The sequence below is a fragment of the Pan troglodytes genome, chromosome 2 (genome assembly GCF_028858775.2).
Source record: "Pan troglodytes isolate AG18354 chromosome 2, NHGRI_mPanTro3-v2.0_pri, whole genome shotgun sequence".
NCBI lineage: Eukaryota > Metazoa > Chordata > Mammalia > Primates > Hominidae > Pan > Pan troglodytes.
Genome location: NC_086015.1, coordinates 183698484 through 183716380, shown reverse-complemented (window position 1 = coordinate 183716380; position 17897 = coordinate 183698484). Strand labels below are relative to the sequence as shown.

Genomic DNA, 17897 nt, shown 5'->3' with positions numbered 1-17897 from the left:
GTGTGTGATGTTCCCCTTCCTGTGTCCATGTGTTCTCATTGTTCAATTCCCACCTATGAGTGAGAACATGCGGTGTTTGGTTTTTTGTCCTTGCGATAGTTTGCTGAGAATGATGGTTTCCAGCTTCATCCATGTCCCTACAAAGGACATGAACTCATCCTTTTTTATGGCTGCATAGTATTCCATGATGTATATGTGCCACATTTTCTTAATCCAGTCTATCATTGTTGGACATTTGGGTTGGTTCCAAGTCTTTGCTATTGTGAATAGTGCGGCAATAAACATATGTGTGCATGTGTCTTTATAGCAGCATGATTTATAATCCTTTGGGTATATACCCAGTAATGGGATGGCTGGGTCAAATGGTATTTCTATTTCTAGATCCCTGAGGAATCACCACACCGACTTCCACAATGGTTGAACTAGTTTACAGTCTCACCAACAGTGTAAAAGTGTTCCTATTTCTCCACATGCTCTCCAGCACCTGTTGTTTCCTGACTTTTTAATGATCGCCATTCTAACTGGTGTGAGATGGTATCTCAATGTGGTTTTGATTTGCATTTCTCTGATGGCCAGTGATGATGAGCATTTTTTCATGTGTTTTTGGCTGCATAAATGTCTTCTTTTGAGAAGTGTCTGTTCATATCCTTTGCCCACTTTTTGATGGGGTTGTTTGTTTTTTTCTTGTAAATTTGTTTGAGTTCACTGTAGATTCTGGATATTAGCCCTTTGTCAGATGAGTAAGTTGCAAAAATTTTCTCCCATTCTGTAGGTTGCCTGTTCACTCTGATGGTAGTTTCTTTTGCTGTGCAGAAGCTCTTTAGTTTAATTAGATCCCATTTGTCAATTTTGGCCTTTGTTGCCATTGCTTTTGGTGTTTTAGACATGAAGTCCTTGCCCATGCTTATGTCCTGAATGGTATTGCCTAGGTTTTCTTCTAGGGTTTTTATGGTTTTAGGTCTAACATTTAAGTCTTTAATCCATCTTGAATTAATTTTTGTATAAGGTGTAAGGAAGGAATCCAGTTTCAGCTTTCTACTTATGGCTAGCCAGTTTTCCCAGCACCATTTATTAAATAGGGAATCCTTTCCCCGTTGCTTGTTTTTGTCAGATTTGTCAAAGATCAGATAGTTGTAGATATGCAGCATTATTCCTGAGGGCTCTGTTCTGTTCCATTGGTCTATATCTCTGTTTTGGTACCAGTACCATGCTGTTTTGGTTACTGTAGCCTTGTAGTATAGTTTGAAGTCGGGTAGTGTGATACCTCCAGCTTTGTTCTTTTGGCTTAGGATTGACTTGGCAATGTGGGCTCTCTTTTGGTTCCATATGAACTTTAAAGTAGTTTTTTCCAATTCTGTGAAGAAAGTCATTGGTAGCTTGATGGGGATGGCATTGAATCTATAAATTACCTTGGGCAGTATGGCCATTTTCACGATACTGATTCTTCTACCCGTGAGCATAGAATGTTCTTCCATTTGTTTGTATCCTCTTTTATTTCATTGAGCAGTGGTTTGTAGTTCTCCTTGAAGAGGTCCTTCACATAGGCTTTGATGGGACGTATCTCAAAATAATAAGAGCCGTCTATGACAAACCCACAGCCAACATCATACTGAATGGACAAAAACTGGAAGCATTCCCTTTGAAAACTGGCACAAGACAGGGATGCCCTCTCTCACCACTCCTTTTCAACATAGTGTTGGAAGTTCTGGCCAGGGCAATCAGGCAGGAGAAGGAAATAAAGGGCATTCAATTAGGAAAAGAGGAAGTCAAATTGTCCCTGTTTGCAGATGACATGATTGTATATCTAGAAAACCCCATCGTCTCAGCCCCAAATCTCCTTAAGCTGATAAGCAACTTCAGCAAAGTCTCAGGATACAAAATCAATGTGCAAAAATCACAAGCATTCTTATACACCAATAACAGACAAACAGAGAGCCAAATTATGAGTGAACTCCCATTCACAATTGCTTCAAAGAGAATAAAATACCTAGGAAACCATTTCTTTTTAAATCTCCATTTGAGAATTTAAGAAGAATCATCAAAGAAACTAATTCTACATTTTAATAAAAATGAACAGATTCAGCTCATGGTGAAAAAATGATACGTAAAAATACATTTGAGTTTCAACTTCAAAGTAGAAGTTAAAGGGTTTATTAAATGGTTCCAACTTTTTTTTTGTAGCTAGATTTGACAAATATTTTAGGGGTTTTTAATAGGGGGTTACTAAATGGTTCCAACTTTTTTGGTAGCTAGATTTGACAAATTTTATTGAGGGATTACTCTGGCCTTCAGATGCAATAAAATAAAATCACAGAACATCCCTGGGGGTTATTATTTAATCTCACTTTTAAGATGAAGAAACTAAGGTGAAATTTAGTAAGGTTAGTAAGTGGCAGAATCAGGATTAGAGCTCAGGCTTACACATTACTCTTCCGTTGTGCCCCAAACCAGTGCTTCTCTGTTTTGTGTTGCTACAACATACTACTACACACTAAATAATTTATAGGCAGAAATGTATTAGCTTAGGGTTCTGGAGGCTGGGAAGTCCAAGATCGTCTGGGAAGGGAATTATTGCTGTATCATCCCATGACAGAAGCACAAATAGAGGGCACATGAGAGAAAAAGGGGCCAAAATTATCCTTTTGTACGGAAACCATTCCTGTGATAACTCACCCACCACTCGTCCATTCATGAGGGTAAAGCCCTCATGGTCTAACCACCACTAATCATTAGGCCTTATCTTCCAACAATGTTATAATGAGGATTAAGCTTCCAGTACATGAGTTTTGGGGGACATACTCAAACCTTAGCTTCTCCAATTATGATCTACACATAAATCACCAGGGGGTCTGGTTAAACTGTAGAGTTTTTAAAAAATTATTTTTAAATTTTGTGGATACATAGTACGTGAATATATTTATGGGGTACATGAGATATTTTGATATAAGCATACAATGCAGAATAATCACATCAGGGCAAGAACTGATAAATAAATTCAGTAAGGTTTCAGAATACAAAATTAATGTACACAAATGAGTAGTCCTGCTATATACCAACAGTGACCAAGCTGAGAATCAAATCAAGAATTCAACCCATTCTACAATAGCTGCAAAAAATCAAAATACTTAGGAATAGACCTAACCAGGAGGTGAAAGACCTCTGCAAGGAAAACTACAAAACACTGCTGAAAGAAATCAGATGACACAAACAAATGGAACAAATGACAAATCCTATGCTCATGGATGGATAGAATCAATATTGTGAAAATGACCATACTGCGAAAAGCAATCTATAAATTAATGCAGTTCCCATCAAAATACCACCATCATTCTTCACAGAATTAGAAAAACAATTCTAAAATTTTTATGGTATCAAAAAAGAGCCTGCATAGCCAAAGCATGACTAAGCAAAAAGAACAAATCTGAAAGCATTACATTACCTGACTTCAAAATATACTATAAGGCTAGAGTCACCAAAACAGCATGGTACTGGTGTAAAAACAGGCATGTAGGCCAATGAAGCAGAATAAATAACCCAGAAATAAGGCCACATACTTACAGCCAACTGACCTTCAATAAAGCAAACAAAAACATAAAGTGGGGAAAGAACACCATATTTAACAAATGGTGCTGGGATAATTGGCAAGCCACATGTAGAGAATGAAACTGGATCCTCATCTCTCACCTTATACAAAAATCAACTCAGGATGGATCAAAGACTTAAATCTAAGACCTGAAACCATAAAAATTCTATAAGATAACATTGGAAAAACCCTTCTAGACATTGGCTTAGGCAAAGACTTTATGACCAAGAACCCAAAGACAAATGCAACAAAAACCAAGATAAGTAAATGGGACATAATTAAACTAAAAAGCTTCTGCACAGCAGAAGAAATCTTTAGCAGAGTAAATAGACAACCCACAGAATGGGAGAAAATCTTCGCAAACTATGCATCCAACAAAGAGTTAATATCGAGAATCTACAAGGAACTCAAATCAGCAAGAAAAAATAATCTCATCAAAAAGTGGGCTAAGGACATGAATAGACAATTCTCAAAAGAAACCATACAAATGGCCAACAAACATATAAAAAATGCTCAACATCACTAATTATCAAGGAAATGCAAATCAAAACCACAGTGTGATACCACCTCACTCCTGCAAGAATGTCCATAATAAAAAAAAAATAGATGTTGGCGTGGATGTGGTGAAAAGGGAACACTTTTACACTGCTGGTGGGACTGTAAACTGGTACCACCATTAGTAGTTTCCTTTTCACTGTGAAGATTCCTTAAATAACCAAAAGTAGATCTACCGTTTGATCCAGCAGTCCCACTCCTGGGTATCTACCCAAAAGAAAAGAGGTCATTATACAAAAAAGATATGTGCACACACATGTTTATAGCAGCACAATTTGCAATTGCAAAAATATGGAACCAGCTCAAATGCCCGTCAATCAATGAGTGGATAAAGAAAATGTGAGATACACACACACACACACACACACACACACACACACACACACACACACCATGGAATACTACTGAGCCATGAAAAGGAATAAAATAATGGCATTTGCAACAACCTAGATGGAATTGGAGACCATTACTCTAAGTGAAGTAACTCAGGAATAGAAAACCAAATATCTTATGTTCTCACTTATGAGTGGGGGCTAAGCTATGAGGATGCAAAGAATGATACAATGGACTTTGGGGACTCAGGAGAAGGGCAGGAGGGGGTGAGGGATAAAAGACTACACATCAGGTACAGTTACTCTACACCTGCTCAGGTGATGGGTGCACCAAAATCTCAGAAATAATCATTAAAGAACTTACCCATGTAACCAAACACCACCTGTTACCCCAAAACCAATTGAAATAAAAAAGAAAAATAAAAAAAAAATCACATTAGGGCAAATACGGTATCCATCACCTCAAGCATTTATCATTTCTTTGTGTTACAGACATCCCATTTATATACTCCTGTAGTTATTTAAAAATGTATAACAAATTTTTGTTGACTGTAATCACCCTGTTGTGCTATCAAATACTAGATCTTATTAATTTTATCTAACTATATTTTTGTACTCATTAACCATACCAGGGCCCCTCCCTGCCCTGCATTATTCTTAGCAGCCTCTGGTAATCATCATTCTACTCTCTATCTCCATGAATTTAATTGTTTTAATTTTTACCTCCCACAAATGAATGAGAACATGTGAAGTCTGTCTTTCTGTGCCCGGCTTATTTCACTTAACATAATGTCCTCCAGTGCCATGCATGTTGCATATGACAGAATCTCCTACTTTTTAATGATTGAATAGTACTCTGTTGTGTATATGTACCACATTTTCTTTTTCCATTCATCTGTCGATGGACATTTAGGTTGCTTCCAAATCTTGGCTATTGTGAATAAGCATGGCAGTGCAATAAACACATGGCAGTGCTTATTATAAAATAAAAGTATATCTCTTTGATTTACTGATTTTATTTCTTTTGAGCGTATACCTAGCAGTGGGATTGCTGGATTATATGGTAGTTATATTTTTAATTATCTGAGGAACTTACATATTGTGCTCCATAGTGGCTGTACTAATTTACATTCCCACCAACAGTGTATGAGGGTTCCTTTTTCTTTACATTCTCACCAGCATCTGTTACTGCCTGTCTTTTGGATACAATCAATTTTAACTGGGGTGAGATAATAATATCTCATTTGATTTGTATTTCTCTGATGATTGGTGATGTTGAGCACCTTTCCATATACGTGTTTGCCATTTGTATGTCTTTTTTTGAGAAATGTCTAAATCTTTTGCCCATTTTTAAATTGGATTATTAGATTTTTTTCCTATTGAGTTGTTCAAGCTCCTTATATATTCTGGTTATTAATCCCTTGTCAGATAGATAGTTTGCAAATTTTTTTTCCCCATTCTGTGGGTTGTTTCTTCATTTTGTTGATTGTTTCCTTTGCTGTGCAGAAGTTCTTTAACTTGAGGTGTTCCCATTTGTCCATTTTTGCTTGGGTTGCCTGTGCTTTGGAGTATTACTCAATAAATCTTTGCCCAGTCCAATGTCCTGGAGAGTTTCCCTAATGTTTTCTTTCAGTACTTTCGTAGTTTGAGGTCTAATATTTGTCTGTAATCCATTGTGATTTCAATACTCTCTTTCCTTTTCTCATCTTATATGATGTTAGAACCAGGTACTGTGAATTTTGTTCTTAGGAAGGTGCTTTCTTGTGTGTATAGTTGTTCAATTTGGTGTTCCTACCATGGCGGGCAGGAGAGAATTATCACTGGGGGATTCTTCTTGGCCATCATCAACTCTCACTCTAAACTGTGAGTTTTAATGCAGCCGGTCTGGGGTAGAGTCTGAGATTCTGCTTGCCTAACAATCTCCCAGGGAAAGCTGATGTAGCTGGTTCACACACCACACTGTGAGTGACAAGACCTTAAACTTTTCTCACTTGGAGAAATAAAAAGGAACTTCTGTAATGACAAGCTTAAGAAGCACAATTAATACACCTACCAGTTTGCCTTTTAAATATTTTGTTTTTTGGAAAAATCTTACCGTGTATTCTTTATGATCCCGGAATAATTTGATTGTGTTCACAATTGTTCTGGTATGATCCAGTGAATATATAACATGCCTTTGAGAACATGATATAAAGTAGGAGATACTAGTAAAAAAAAGTACTCGGTGACTTTTTTGAAATAATAGCTTGAAAACAAATCCAAATTAGACAATGCAGAGTAATTATGACAAAGAAAGTTTGGGTGACTACTGAGAAAATTACTTCCTCAATCAGTTGCGTGGAAGATTTAATTGAAGAAAATGAATACACTCCCATCTTTCTCTTTTCTTTAATATTTATTTGGGCTTTAAATAGGCAACATCAGCTGTAATCTAGTTGAGGTCAACAGCCCCCAAGTTATAAACAGAAGCTGTTCAGTCAAAATTTTCCAAATCAAGTCTGACATCAGATAAGCCGTTCCGAGGGCTTTAAGATTGAAGTATATTTCTTTTTAGTGCTCCTAAATTTGCGAATTCTTTTCTTGTGACTAAAAGCATTAATAAAACTATTTTTAAATTTACTTTAATGATAGTCATAAGAAGATTTCACTGATAGTAGAAGTTACAGCAGGCAGTCTACTTCTAACAAGAGAGTATTCTAAATTTTAGAATAAGTAGTAGAGTCTGAAGAATTCAGAGGTGAGGATATCAACTACCCTAAGACCCCTTCCTCCAATGTCATATGAAGACATTGAGTCCAAAAGAGATGTATTAACTTGTTTGAGGTCAATCAGCTTGTTGGTGGCACAATTTTTGTTAGAAGTTTGGTCAATGGTCACAGAGTCAACTGTTAGAAAGGCCAAGTATATAAAATATAACATAAAAGGAGATCATGGGAAATGTGGTAAATAGCATAGGGGAAAGGTCACTGCCACACAGTTGAAACTGATTATTTATATGTGAAAATGAGGGCTCAGTATAGACAGATCATCTGCCTTTTATTTTTAAATTTTAAAAGTTTTTTATTTTTTTTTGAGACAGGGTCTCACTCAGGCTGGAATGCAGTGGTGCGATCTTGGCTCACTGCAACCTCTACTTCCTGGGCTCAAGTGATCCTCCCACCTCAGCCTCCCAAGTAGCTGGGACTAAGGCATACATGCCACCACACCTGCTAATTTTTGTATATTTGTAGAGATGGGGTTTTGCCATGTTGCCCAGGCTGGTCTCAAACTCCTGAGCTCAAGCAATCCACCCTCCTTGGCCTCTCAAAGTGCTAGGATTACAGGTGTAAGCCACCATGCCTGGCCTCATCTGCTTTTTAAATAAAAGTTGGGAATTCAGAATTATATGTAAAATATTTTAATTGAAAAATACAATGAACAAAAACAAAAGCAAAAACAGTGTGAGTCAAACAAAACACACATGTAGAGAAGACTGGACTTATGGGGCTGTGTTTGTATGATGTCTGACCCAGGCTTTCTGTTCTCCCAGTCTAATGTGCTTTTATTTAAAAAAATTTTTTAAGTTTTACAGTTTTTAAAATATGTGTGGGTACATAGTAGGTGTATATATTCATGGGATACTTGAGATGTTTGATACAGGCATGCAATGTGAAATAAGCATATCATAGAGAATGGGAGTATCCATTACCTCAAGCATTTATCCTTTGAATTACAAACAAACCAATTATACTTTATAAGTTATTTTAAAATGTACAATTAAGTTATTATTGATTATAATCACCCTATTGTGCTATCAAATCATATGTCTTATTTATTCTTTCTATTTTTTTTTGTACCCATTAACCATCCTTACCTCCCTCCAGCCCTCCAATACCCTTTCCAGCCTCTGGTAACCCATCCTTGTACTTTCTATGTCCATGATTTCAATTGTTTAGATTTTCAGATTCCACAAGTAAGTAAGAACATGCAATGCTTCTCTTTCTTTGCCTACCTTACTTTTCTTAACATAATGATCTCCAGTTCCATCCATGTTGTTGCAAATGACTGGATCTCATTCTTGTTTATTGTTGAACAATACTTCATTGTGTATATGTACCATGTTTTATTTATCTATTCGTCTGTTGATGGACACTTAGGTTGCTTCCAAATCTTAGCTATTGTAAACAGTGCTGCAACAAACAGAGGAGTGCAGATATCTCTTTGATATACTGATTTTCTTTCTTTTGGGTACATATGCATCAGTGGAATTGCTGGATCATACGGTAGCTAAATTTTAGTTTTCTGAGGAGCCTCAAAACTGTTCTCCGTAGTGGGTTGTACTAATTTACATTCAACAGTGTACAAGGGTTCCTTTTTCTCTACATCCCTGCCAGCATTTGTTATTGCCCGTCTTTTGGATATAAGCCATTTTAACTGGGGTGAGATGATATCTTATTATAGTTTTACATTCAATGTTATTATTGATAAGTAAGGACTAACGCCTGCCATTTTGTTATTTGTTTTCTGGTTGCTTTGTTGTCTTCCTTCTTTGTTTCATTCTCATCTTCCTCTAGTGAAAGTGATTTTCTCTGGTAATATAATTTAGTTTCTTGCTTTTTATTTTTTGTGTATCCATTGTATGTTTTTGGCTTGAGGTTACCATGAGGCTTGTAAATCTATCTTATAACCTATTATTTTAACCAGACAAAAACTTAGCACTATTTGCCTAAACAAACAAGGAAAAAGAAAACTATTAAAAACTCTATGCCTTAGTTTCATCCCCTCAATTTTTAACTTTTGTTGTTTCTGTTGATATTTTATTGTACTGATTATGTCTTGGAATGTTGTTGTAGTTATTATTTTAGATTGGTTCATTGTTTAGTCTTTCTACTTAGGATAAGAGTTTCAGTGTTATAATATTCTGTGTTTTTCTGTGTACTTACTTTTACAGTGAGTTTTGTACCCTGAGATTGTTATTAGATCTTTAGGGTGTCGATTTTCTGGCTGGAAACCTCTGTGGCTGCAGCATTTTTGCCCAAGTTCTTGTCCTGCATTGTCCAGGAAGAATGAGGTATGCAGACAAGTGAAGAGTGAACAAGATGAAGATAAGCTTTATTGAGTATTGCAACAACTCATAGGAGACCTGCAGTGGGTAGCTCCTCTCTGTGGGCAGATTACTGTCAAGTGTTCAGTTCTCAGCAGAGAGGAGGCCCTGGAGATGGTAGCTTCTCTCTGCTACTGGTCATCCTGATGTCTGTAGCTCTCAGCAGATATGAGGCCCTGGAGAGGGTGGCTCCTCTCTGCGGGCAGGTCACCTCTGCAGCTCTCAGCAGAGCGGGTAGCTTCTCTCTACAGCTGGTTGTCCTGTCATCTGCAGCTCTCAGCAGAGAGTGTAGCTTCTCTCTGCAGCTGGTTTTCCCATTGTCTGTCTGCCCTCTTTATCCTCTGGTCATCCTCTGCCCTGCTCTGGCTGAGCCAGGGATTTTATGGACCTCAGAAAGGAGGAAGTGTGTTCCAGTTAGTCCATGGGTGGCCATGGGCGCCTGGAAGAGGCACCAGGAGACCCCACTTAGGCCTGCGGGTCTGGCACTCCAGCCCCCAGCCCCCAGCCTTCAGGCCCTCCATGGCCTAAAGATGGGGCCTTACTGGGGACCTGTGTTCTTCTACCCAGGAATCAATCTGCCTCCAGCTGCCATTCATGGCCCTTGGGGGTTGCCTCCAATCCCCTGCTCAGAGATCGGAACAGGTTCCAGGAGTGGAGAGAGGTCAGGCAGCAGGAGAAGACACCCCAGAGCCTGCAGGGATGGGGGGGGTCCTTCCTGGGGCCCCCGAGGGCGCAGACTGCAGAGATGCCCAGGTTCCTGTGCCTGGGTGGCAGGCTGCAGCTGCACCTGGGAGCTCTCGCTCTGCCAACTCGGAAGGGGTGGGGCTCCTGCTTGTCCGCGGCTCCCACCAAATCCATGGAACCAGAGGCCCAAGTCTGCAGTCGAGGGTCCTGCAGCTGCAGCTGCACCTTGGAGGTCAGATCCTGCCTGTTCCCAGCCCCTCTCCCAGAGGACAGGGAGGCTCAGATCCACAGTGGCAGTTTGGGTGGCTGTGGCTCCTGCCTGCTCCATACAGCAGGAGGCCTGGGTCTGCAGCTGCCTTTCGGTGGCTGCAGTGGCACCCAGGGAACTCCTGCCCCAACTCAGAAGAGGTGGGGCTCCCACCAGCTCCATGGAGTGGGCAGCCCCAGCCACACTTCCCTGCTGCAGCTGGCATGATGGCAGGAGCCACTGCCATCAAGATGATTATTTATCGCTCATTAATGTCCTTTTTTTTTTCATTTAGCATTTTTTGTAGGACAGGTCTGGTATTAATGTAATCTTTCAGCTTTTGATTGTCTGTGAAGTCTTTATTTCTCCTTCATGTTTCAAAGCATATGCTATTGTAGGATAAAAGTTTTTGTCCTTCGGCACTTTAAATATGTCATGCCACTCTCTCCTGAACTGTAAGGTTTCCACTGAGAAGCCTGCTGTCAGACCTATTGGAGCTCCATTTTATGTTGTTTCTTTTCTCTTGCTGCTTTTAGGACCCTTTCTTTATCCTTGACCTTTGGGAGTTTCATTATTAAATGCCTTGAGGTAATCTTCTTTGGGTTAAATCTGCTTGGTGTTCTATAACCATCTTGTACTTGGATACCGATATCTTTCTCTAGGTTTGAGAAGTTCTCTGTTATTCTGCCATTGAATAAGCTTTTTACCCCATCTCTTTCTCTACCTCCTCTTTAGGGCTGATAACTTTTAAATTTGTCCTTTTGAGGCTATTTTCTTGATCCCGTAGGTGTACTTTATTGTTTTTTACTTTTTTCTTTTGTCTCATCTGACCTGTATTTTCAATTTAGCCTGTCTTTAAGCTCACCAATTCTTTCCCGTGCTTGATCCATTCTGTTATTAAAGGACTGTGATGCATTCTTCAGTATGCCAGTTGCATTTTTCAACTCTAGAATTTCTGCTTGATTCTTTTAATTATTTGAATCTTTTTGCTTGTCTGCTATCAAATTTATCTGATATCATTCTGAATTCCTTCTTTGTGTTATCTTAATTTCTTTTTGTTTCCTCAACCCAGATATTTTGAATTCTCTGCCTGAAAGGTCACATATCTCTGTTTCTCTAGGATTGCTCCCTGGTGCTTATTTAGTTCATTGGGTGAAGTCATGTTTTCCTGGATGATGTTGATGCTAGCAGATGTTCTTCAGTGTCTGAGATTGAAGAGTTAGGTATTTATTGTAATCTTCACTGTCTTGAATTATTTTTAGCTGTCCTTTTTGGAAAGGCTTTTCAGATATCTAAAAGGACTTGGGTGTTGTGATCTAAGCTGTATTTACTTTAGGGGGCCCCAGTAATGCTGTGGCACTTGCAGACTTGTAGAGGTACTGTCTTGATGGTCTTGGACAAGATCTGGGAGAATTCTCTGGATTACCGGGCAGACAGTCTTGTTTCTTCCCTTGCTTTCCTTTCTCCCAAACAAAAAGAGTCTGTCTTTGTTCTGACCCACCTAAAGCTAGGGGTGGAGTGACACAGCACCCGTGTGGTGACCACCACAATGACTGTGCTGGATCAGACCTGAAGCCAGCACAGCACTGGGTCTCGCCCAAGGTCTGCCGTAGCCACCTTCTGGCTACTATCCATGTCCACTCAAAACGCTGGGGCTCTACAATCAGCAAGTGGCAAAGCAAGCCAGGCCTTTATCTTCTCCTTCAGGGAGGCAAGGTCTCCCAGGCCCTGGGTGAGTCCAGAGGAGCTGTCTGGGAGTCAGGGACTAGAGTAAAAAACCTTAGAAGTCTACCTGGTATTCTATCGTATTGCAGCTGAGCTTGCACTAAAACCACAGGATGCCGTCCTCCCACTCTTCCCTTCTCTTTTTAAAGGCAGAGGAGCCTCACCTTGTAGCCACCACCACCCCAGGCCACAAGGAGGATGGCCAGACTACCAACCAATGTTCCCTTAAGTCCCAAAGGCTATTAAGTCAGCTTGTGATGCATGTTGCCTGACCTTGGACTTACCCTTCAGGGCAATGGGCTCCACTCTGGACCAGGGCAGGTCCAGAAATGCCATCTAATATGGTTCAGCTCTGTGTCCCACCCAAATTTCATGTTGAATTGTAATTCCCAGTGTTGGAGAGGGACCTGCTGGAGGTGATTGGATCATGGGATGGATTTCCCCCTTGCTGTTCTCATGATAGTGGGTTCTCATGAGATCTGATATTTAAAAGTGTGTGGCACTTCCCCCTTTGCACTCTCTTTCTCCTGCGCCACCATGTAAAAATTGTGCCTGCTTCCCCTTTGCCTTCAGCTGTGATTTTAAGTTTCCTGAGGCCTCTCCAGCCATGCCTTCTGTACAGCCTGCAGAACCATGAGTCAATTAAACATCTTTCCTCCATAAATTACCCAGTCTCAGATATGTCTTTATAGCAGTATGAAAACAGACTAATACACCATCCAGGAGTCAAGTCCTGGAGTTGGAAACCCCAAGATCCCAGTTGGTGCTCTGCCTCGCTGTGGCTGTGCTGGTACCTCAGGTGCAAGACAAAGTCCCCTTTACTTTTCCCTCTGCTTTTTTCTCAAGCAGAAGGAAAGCCCTGTAGCTACCACAGCTGGGAGGTTATCAGTGTTATTAGCCTTGGCATTCATTCTTGGTCTCAACCATTTGTGAGACCTACTGATAAGTCAATGTCATATAATAAATGGCCATTTTCCTAACACATAAGTTTAAGCTGCAACATATGATTGCTGTGAATAAGAGAGATATTTATTTGGTGGGAGAGCTTAAACTACAATTCAGCATTTGCAAGTATTAAAAAAGTTAATACAAGTAAAGTATATCAAGCATATAGAAAATCAATGTTAGCTGATATTATTTATTATTTCTTGTGGCTTTTTGTTTTCTATTTTCTGCTATGCTTATAATAATTCTTGTAAAACTATTCTTTAATGCGATTTGTGGGGAAAATTATTTGCTGCTATTGTAGTCCAGAATTGGGAATTACCCAAGAAACCAAGACTTATCCCTTGCAGATGTCAAGGGTTTCTTCTGTTCAGCCCTGGGATCTCGAGGAAAGTTGCCAAATTTAGCCTAGTACATAAACATACCAACTTGGGTAATAATTAAGGTGCCATGCCTTACCCTGTTTTTGAGAGGTAGGATACTAAAATTGAAGTTAAATTTATCAGCATATTTTGAGAATAGGTATGACGGAAATGGATTCCGGTATTTCTGGATGGAAACAACTACTTGCTAGCCCCAAAGGAAAAGGTTGCTAGAGCTGCTTCTGCAAAATACTTCTGGGTAACTGGAAACTTTGGGAGTCCTTTGAGACTCATACCATTTGACTAGGTCACTCTTTGTCCTTCGTTATCATTATCATCTGTAGATTTTTAAGGATTATATTATTTCTGACCAATAATAATTTAATTCTAATTTTCTACTGATTTGTGTGTGTGTGTGTGTGTGTGTGTGTGTGTGTGAGACAGAGTCTCACTCCATCACCCAGGCTGGACTGCAGTGGTGTGATCTTGGTTCACTGCAACCTGTGTCTCCTGGATTCAAGTGATTCTTGTGCCTCAGCCTCCTGAGTCAGCAGCTGGAATTACAGGGGCACACTCTGATTTTGGTATTTTTAGTAGAGATGGGGTTTTACTATATTGGCCAGGCTGGTCTTGAACTCCTGACTTCAAGTCAGGTTAGGTGTGGGCTCCCACACCTAACCTTATTGATTTTTTTCCATTAAAAAGTTTATTTTCATGTATCACATTTTGAGTTAGTTATATTATGCAAAAATTATATTATAGAAAAGGCATGCTTAGTTTTTGGTCTGATGAATGTGGATAAGAGAAAAATTTATCGTGGCTGTGAGCAGTCCAAAATATGGTCTAGAATAAGGAATGTAGGAAATGAAGACTATTGTAGGGCTTATTAAATTATAACATTTCATAATTAAATGAAAACTAATAAATGAAATATAAACATCAGACTTGATTTTTTCCCCTAAAGATGCAGTTTTAAAAATTAAATGGAAAAATGCTCATAGAAAATTATCTTTAGAATTTATCTTTTTCTGACTAGTTATTTACCTTTTGCATTTTTTAGTAATAAAATTTACTTGGTGGAGTATTTTCCTTCCTTAACCATACTTTAATATTTTCGTCTATCTTACCTCTTTCTCAACCTGAAGGCAGACAGTGAGCAGCAAGGGATTTGGAGACAAACTTTGGGGAATTTGAGTGTTTTTAAAAGTCACCTCCATAAAATTTTTATTTTTTTCACAAAACCCTTAGACATAAAGTTCTCTATGTGCTGCTCCAAATGAAGTCTCCTTTTAGACAGAGCTGTGGTGTTTCAAAATTAAGTCTCCTTATGGCCTGCCTTTCTCCCTAGGCAGAACACCTGAGCCACAGTATCAGAACTAGGGTTGGAAGCCTGCTTTTCCTGGAATGAAACCCCTCACTCTTCAAGTGTCCACAAAACAAGAGGTAACTGTCCCTGGTCTCCATATTCATGTGTGAAATCTCTGCCCTATGAGCAAGCTGAGATGAGGGTGATTTGGGACCCAGTATTGTGGCTGGAGTAGACTTCCATTCTCTGAGCCAGGGCGGAGATGGGGAGACCTGCTACTCTCTACAATCTGGAATAGAGTTTCTGCAGCACAGGGCATGGTTGGGGCAGGATGGCAGCCTACTCCTGCTGCGGGGGAACTGTAGCCCCAAGCCAGGTGTGGGGAAGGAATAGAACTCCTGTCTTTTTGGTTGTAACTGCCTGGAGTAAAGGACTTGGGGTACAGCTTCTATAATACAGAGTTGGCATCGGGGGAAAGGGAGCAAGTCGTGACCCAAAGGCCACAGACTTGCTTTTCTTCCTGAGATTTACTAGATTTTCTTAAATAAATGTTTCACCATTTGCTGTATGTTTTTAAGACACTCGCCAGATGACTGTTGTGTGTATTTTAAAAGTAGTTTTTACCAGTTTTATTTCCTTTTTCTGGGGAGACAGTCACTGAGCTTATTATTCCCGCGTTCTGGAGGTACAACTTTGAGCTTTTTCTAGAGGTGCAAGTCACATAAATTCCTAGTGCTTCATGTTTCTCATTTATAAAATAAAGCTTGTCATGGGTATTTACTCAAATGATGTCTGAAATTTACCTAGTTCATAGAGGTAATAGAATGGATATTAGATCTCTTTTCTGCTTACCCTTTTGCTGATTATAGATTCAATGTTTTGTACTCTATTTCATCAAGAGCCTTCAGCTCAAATTTACAGTATATATATTCTTTCTGTAAAGACTTCAGATCACTCAGCTATTTGTCAGAAAAATAAGATCCTTAATCAATCAGTGAAAATCTTATGTTTATTTCATCTTAATTCAACAACTATTTATTGATTTCCTATTCTTGCTAGTCATTGTGCAAGCCTATCTCTAGAGAGGCTAACAGACTCTTTCTGGCTTTGAAAGAAACAAGCTGCCATATTTAAACAAGCTGCCATATTATGTGTGAGCTGCCCTAAGGAAAGACACACATGGTAAGGAAGAGAGGATGACCTCTGGCTGATAGGCAGCAAGAAACTAAGGACCTCAGTCTGAGAACCTGCAAGGAGCTGAATTCTTCCAATTACCATGTGAGCTTGGAAGCAGCTCCTTCCCCAGTCAAGCCTCAGATGAGACCCCAGCCCTGGCCAACACCTGGATTACAGCCTCTTATGAAGATTGTAGTCCCTAAGCAGAAAATCCAGATAACCCGTGCCCAGATTGCTGAGCCACAGAAATTCACTGAGATAATAAATGTGTGTTTCAAGCTGCTGAATTTGTGGTAATTTGTTGAAAACTAATAGGTAACTAATAGATAATGTACGCCCTGTTCTTTAAACATATTCATTTATTTCTCCCTTTCTTTTCTCTAGCTCAGGGTTTCTCAACCTTGATACTGCTAACATTTTGGCCCAGGTAATTTGTTATGGGGAGCTGTCCTGTGCATTGTAGGATGTTTGCAGCACTTCTGTCCTTTACCCACTACATGCCAATAGCACCTTCCCAATTTTGACAATAAAAAATACCTTCAGATATTGTCAAATGCTCCCTGGAGGGAGGACCCTCCCTACTGAGAACCATTGTGTTCCCTTTGTTTATAATATACTTACCCATCATTTTTGCTTGATAATCTGTTATAACAGAGTTCAAATGTCATGTCCTCTGATGCTTTGACTGATAAAGAGGGTATAGGCGGATTATTTTTAGGAACTTCTCCAAATTCTTTCTGTCTCTACCCTGATAAGGTGGGTTGTACATGGTATAAAATTTTAGGATGATCTAATTATTGATATTATTATTTTTATTATGTGCAGGATTGTGTAGGGTTATAGGAAGATTTTCTGTTCCCCAAGGTTTACAGAATATTGATTTAAAATCATTATGTGTGACCTCAAACAATCAAATATTTGGGATCGTAGCCCTGGCCAACACCAGTCATAGATTTAAGTAGTCAAATTATAGTAGGAGATGGGAAAACAAATAACTGCCATTGGATAAAAGTTTTCATAAACATGATAAATTTAAAAATATAATCATTGTCAAAAATAATCAAGCTTGTCTTCTTTTTGTTTACTAACAACTTTCTTCATGTGGACTGTGTGAGACATTTTGGTTTTGACATTAAAGCAGTAGCATAACTCAGTTCCATACATAATTTATTTTGTTTTTGAAGTGTGAATTCAGAAACTCATTTTAATGCATAATTAAGCTAAATTTTGTGTGGTTTATTTCGTTTCACTTTTAGAGATTATCTACTTGTGTCTGACATGCATTTATGAATGCTTTAGTAACTCAATAATGAGACATTGGAGTCATTTTCTTAAAACCAAAGAAAAAAAAAAGAATGTCCCATGGAGGTGGGGTTATGGTATTCTTGACTCTGAGAAATATTTGCTTTTCTAATCACCTGAGAGATATATTGAGGGTACACTCATGATCTCCTATCTAATCTGCATGATTTTATTCTGAGATTTTGCTGCCATTTTGAATTACAGGATAGCATGTTGACAGTCAACGTCAAGGATTTCTCATAGGCATATTTGGTGCAAACTAAACTTTATTAGTCACTGTGTGAATTAAGATAAGAAAAAAATTAAAGTTACTCCCATTTCCTTTAACCTGGCAAATGAGACAGATAAAAACTTCCTCTAGTTCTATTTCACAGTTTAAAAATTACCATAATTTGAGAGGAGTGTGCTGTTTTCACTCGGCCATTTGTAGACTTTAATGGACTTGAAGGTTAGACTTTGTTATGGTTTGGCTCTGTGTCCTCACCCAAATCTCATCTCGAATTGTAATCCCCGCATGTCAAGGGAGGGACCTGTAATCCTCATGTGTCAAGGGAAGGAGGTGATTGGATCATGGGGCAAGTTTCCCCATGTTGTTCT

General features: G+C 39.1%; 1 long non-coding RNA gene across 3 annotated transcripts in view; it reads left to right on the top strand.

Moving 5' to 3' along the window:
• Nucleotides 1–17897, top strand: part of LOC107970850 (uncharacterized) — a 293982-nt gene that overhangs the window by 59220 nt on the left and 216865 nt on the right. The gene's annotated exons all lie outside the window — the stretch shown is intronic.